Source organism: Rousettus aegyptiacus, unplaced genomic scaffold (assembly GCF_014176215.1).
Source record: "Rousettus aegyptiacus isolate mRouAeg1 unplaced genomic scaffold, mRouAeg1.p scaffold_m13_p_6, whole genome shotgun sequence".
Taxonomy (NCBI): domain Eukaryota; kingdom Metazoa; phylum Chordata; class Mammalia; order Chiroptera; family Pteropodidae; genus Rousettus; species Rousettus aegyptiacus.
Window position 1 is genome coordinate 95,781,612 of NW_023416309.1, and position 5,684 is coordinate 95,787,295.

Consider the following 5,684-nt stretch of genomic DNA (forward strand, 5'->3'; position numbering starts at 1 on the left):
AGTGCTGAGGGAGGCCTTGGCCCAGCAGTTCTTATCTTGGGGAAAGTGTCAGAGTCATGTCACTTATAGGGAACTTTCTGAACTATAAACTTTATTGCAGAGAGGACAGAATGGCTGAGAGAGAGGAAGTTAGCCTTAGGCTCCACACCCACCCCATTCCCCCAACAGCACAGTGTTACAACCTACATCCTGGTCCAGCCCGACCCCCTGTGACTGTGCAACCTTCATCAAGACCTCATCCTCACTTAACCTTGGCTCCATCTGTAAAAGGGGTCGATGACAGCAATTATAGTAAACACTCAATGTATGTTGGATTTAAATAATAAATGATGACTCCTGGGGTCAGAGATTTGCACGGAGGGGAAGGAACAGAAAACACAGTCTGTCTCTGTTCTTGGGATTTGATTAGAGGAACAAGACAGGCATAAAATCAAAATAATGCAATTGGAAAGTGCCTTTTCCAGCCAATGGCAGGGAATAAAAAGCACAAATATTGGAAACAATGTCTAGTTCCTATGTGCAGTATGTTTTGTCACATTTTTGCACTAGTCTTTTCCCCATCTATTTGAGGTGCTGTTCAAAGGAAGGTGTGTCCGCAGGGCTCCCATAGACTGACAAGCAGCAGCAGCAGTCAGGAAGCGCTGGGTGACAAGTCAGACACTTGGTCAGAACGTGTTCTGTGCCCACTGGCACATACCAGGAAATAGATCGTTCGGTTCCAAAAGGGGCTACACTGTGCTGCCTGAAGAAATGGCAGGATCATCGAATTCAACATGAGGCACCTACTTTATTCTCCCCAGTGCTTCTACAGCCTAGAACCACAAGGATCATTCTAGAATACAAATCTGATTACTTCACTCCCTTGTTAAAAAAAAAAAAATCTCAGAATCTCTCTATTGCCTGTAATAGAACCAAGTCTAGAATATTCCTCAGAACAGTCTACAAGGCCCGTCTAGACGGGCTTTAACTGTCCTTCCAGGCTCCTGTCGCACTGTGTCCCACTAGGGACACCACCCTCTCGTCATGTGGAGGGTGGCAGTTCTCTCATCTTGACGCTCTATTTTGAGGCTCCCGTTTTTGTTGTTGTTGTTGTTGTTTTAACTTTTAAAAACAGGTGGTTGTAAAATCACATGCAATTGTATGAAATGCCGCAGAGAGAGGCTGTGCATCCTTGTTTTGCAGTTTCCTCCGACATCTTGCAAAACTTTAGTATAAGAGCACAACCAGGACATTGATGTTGGAGCAATCCACCAATCTTATTCAGATTTCCCATTTTACTGGTTCTATTCACATGTGTTCTATACAGTTCTATACAGTTTTATCACGTGTAGATTTGAGTCTACCAGCGCAGTGAAGATATGGTTCTATCACAAGGACCCCTCACACAGCCCTTTACATCACGCCTTCCTTCCTTCTCCCTAATCACTAATCTATTCTCCATTTCCATAATTTTGAAATTCCAAGATTGTTAAATAAACACAACACATAGTATATAATTTAATAAGCTTTTCAAATTTAGCATAATTCTCTGGAGATTTCAGTCAAGCGACTGCATGAATCAGGTTTGTTGCTTTCTATTGCTGTGTACTAGTTTATCCTGTGCCTTTTTACTGCATCCTCCCCAATTTTTTTTCTACACAAGGGTCTCTCATATTTTAATATCAGATTCAAATCCCACCTTCCCACCTCCAGCATTTGTTATATTTGTTCCTTTCTTCTACCTCCCTCTTCTCCTCACACCCGACCCTCCATATCCTCACCGGGTTGGGGGGCAGAGTTTATGAGCAGCCCTGTTGGTGCAGGGGGACCGACCCTCAAGCCACAGTTGAACAAACAGTGAGCGCTGGTTCACCCCAGCATGGCTGAGTCCCTTAGGGAATCTAAATTGGATTAAGAGATTCCCATCCTTTCAAAATGTATGTGTGTGTCAGAGTAGCTTAAAAACCCAGAGCCAGAGGCAGTAATACTTTTACATCATGTGGTCCAGGAGGCAGAGTTAGCCTAGAGTGAAAGAGAAGCATCCAGTCAGAGGCTGAGAAGGAGGATGAGAGACGGCAAGGGAAGACATCTCTGTTACCTACAGCTCCAGCCCCCAGTGGGATACTGAGACACTTCTATATCCTTATAAGCACCATCCTTTCCCCACCCTTGCTCCTGTCCCTTCTGAGCTCAGATGACTTTGTTAGATGTGATTCAACTAGACAGTAGTGTCTTCTAGGACACAAACTCATTTCTTTTTATGAATATGCTAGTACTTTTGCTTAAAAGTCCTTTGCATTCTGGACCGGTTTCTCGGCCTTCACTTCACTTCTCCCCCTTTTTAGAGACCCTCAGGATGCTCTCCCTATTTTGTCTGTCCTTTCTATCTCTCAGCCTTTTTCAAAGCACACTCTTATAAGACATCATTAACTTGGGCTTTGAACATACCTTATTTAACACTCAGGTCCCAGAGGCTTTCTGTCCTCAGTTTGTGAGATGCCTTCCCTTATCTTTTTGTCCTTCAATTGCCTGCCCTTTCTGAGTGCCTTTCTCTTTTCCCCATTAGGAGACCCCGAAAACCTGAGACTCTCTACCCCTGCAGTTTGAGAGTTCCCTGAGGGCAGAGAAAATGTCTTCACTAATCTTATAGATCCTCCAAGGGAAAACTTGTCTTCTATTTTTGTAATTCTGGCCTTCTCCTGGTTCCGCACACTGTGGGTGCTCAATAAATGTTCATTGACTGAGTAAATAATAGACTTAGTCCCCTGGAGTGTCATATTCTTTCCTTCCACAGCAAGAAAGTAATAACATTAGGCAGAGCAGGCTGGATCCCCTTAATGTGATTACCTGGGATTTGTGGGCAGGCAACTCTTTTCCTCAACTTTATTGGGTACATTCATCTCCACAGAATAGACATTCCCAGAGACCACTAACGCTCCTGGCCAAGTGGTGGGCTACCGTTAATTGCCCTGACCCTGTTAATCACAAATAAAGCTGCTGTCCCCAGCCCAAGATAGTGGGAGAACTCAACACTATTGTGGCAGTGGGTTGCCCTGAGATAAGTGTACTCTGACCAAGTTCGACATTTAATTCGCTCTGTACTGTATCTCTATTTAAGATATTCTACCATAAGCCAATGTATAACCTTAGCAAATAATTTTTTTGAACTATTTATTTATTTATTTATTTATTTATTTATTTATTTATTTATTTTTTACTGTTCCATTTGGAAGTCAAGGTTGGTGCCACCTAAGTGGGTTCCTGCTGCAAGGAATTTGAGGACATCCTCCTCTTCCATTCGCAGGATATCAAGGGCTCTGGACATTGTGACAGTTTCCCTTTAAGTTATGTGGGAACCAAGAACAACCCTGTATGGACCCTTTTCTGGGTAGCATGGAAAAGCTTTTTTTAACCTTTTAAAAACATAACAACTTGAGATATAATTCGTACTGCATACAATTCACCCAATTTAACTGTATAATTCAATGGTTTTTAGTACATTCATAGAGTTGTGCAACCATCTCCACAATATATTTTAGAATATTTTTTTACCCCCCACGCCCAAAAGAACTCAGTAGCAGGCATTTTCCATTTCTCCCAACCCCTAGCCCTAGGAAAACACTATTTTGTTTCTATAGAGTATTTGCCTATTCTGGGCATTTCATATAAATGGAATAATACAATATATAGTCTTTGTGTCTGGCTTCTTTTACTTAGCATGTTTTCAAGGTTCATCCATGTCATGACATATTTCAGTACTTCATTCCTTTTTATTGCCAAATAATATCTCATTGTTTGGAAATACCCTATTTACCTTTCATCAATTGATGAACGTTTAGGTTGTTTCCACTTTTAACAAGTTATTTTGTTTCAACTTATTCACCTATATAACTATAAATGACATTCTAAAGCATTACATGCATGTAATGATATAATTTTCATATTTATATGAGATCTACTAAGGAGAGTACTGTGGTTAGTGTTTGACTTCCATGAGCATATAGCCTGTTGTTGGTTAACTCAGGAAAATTGAGTGTCTCTTTGGGTTTGATTGCTATGTTAAGTCCATTTTGCTTTTTTCCTAGGTAATGGACTGCATCTCTTAGCCACAGCCTCTCATGTCATTAACATTTGTTGCTAGGACACCAGGTTAGAGCATGCTTAGCTCAATATAATCTGCTGCCAATGTAGAAAATCACTCGAATCATAAGAGAATGATATTTAGGCATTAAGGCAGTTTAATTTCATCCCAATTTTTAGCAAGAATGGGGAAAAGGGCTGAAGCTATAGGTATTCTTATGGGACTAAGTTTACCGAATATTTTGTCCACTCTTCTTTTTCTGATTTTAGGTTAGATTTCCTCCACCACACACACACTTGCATGTGCTAAGGTGACTTTTTCCCACTGCCCCTCAAGTAAGTGTGCTAAGGTAATACAAAAACATTTTAATATTAGACCAAGAGAAAAATGTATTAGGAAGGAAAACTTGTTGCCATAGTTAAATACAAAGATTCTGAAATCTAATTTAGATGTTAACATTACTTTGCTCCCATACTTTCTGCTATTTTTTCTGCAGGTATTTTACAGCTATAAAATGTATGGATGTGAGAGGTGTAGAGGGAAAAGGCTGGGGTGAAGAGTGGATTATACAAGAATGATTGTTTCCTTTACCACTAGTAGCTGCCTGGAGAATTTCCCTTTCAAAGCTTTGGTAAGAGCTGCTGGGAATAATGAACAGTGGTTAAAGCTGCTTTGTTTTACATCCAGCAAAAAGGATCATTAACACCTCAACTTTTTTTTTTTTAACCAAGCCTGTTGACAATCAGTAACCCGCAAGGTGACAGGGGCGAAAGGGTGGGTAATTCATCAGAAAATGGTATTCACTGATTTATGTGCACCACTACTCCTCTCCATTCATGTGCTTAATTAAGAGCTGACTAGTATAAAATAAATGAAATTGCAATTCTTCCTTGGAACTATCGGGGGAGCAACAGAAAGTTTGCAGGGAGGAAGGGTATCTGCTGGAAAAACTGCATTACCATCTCCCCATTATATTTCTATTCTAGGGTAATTTTAATGATACATCTGATTCTTATGAGGCAAGAGGCGCATGAGTCTAAGAGACATCTTACTGAAATGATGATAAAGGAAGAGTGGTAGTATAGTTTGTATAGTTTCATTTTCATTTTATCAAAGGAGAAATAAAGGCAAAGAGCTGTGACCAGGACAATACAGTTAGTGCAAAGCATAACTCCGATCCCATCAGGGAAAACACAGAAGGAATGCAGCCATAGCAGCCTCGGCTTTACCCACAACATCGGTTTCGTATCATTCAAAAGTATTTTGTAGAAGTGCTTGTAGTGACCAGCTGGTTGGCTGCCTGGGGGTCATTTCCATTTGTTCAGTCCTTGAGAGGAGAGAAAAGGGAACTGCTTTCTTATAAGTTCAATTAGGCAAATCTAGATGGAGAGAACTGAACTTGGTTCACAAAAGGTGCCAAAATCCACGCTGCCCCCTTTCAAAAACTGCATGGAAAGTTATAGCAAGAAGTCTCGAAATAATGCTTCACCTCAAGATAACGGCCAGGACACTAGTCTACGGACTACTTACGGCACGTGGAGAGAAATCATTGATGGGGTCCACACTTCCCACGTCCTTTTGATTAAACTTTTCCCATAAGCTTAAAAAGACCACAAACTCAAGG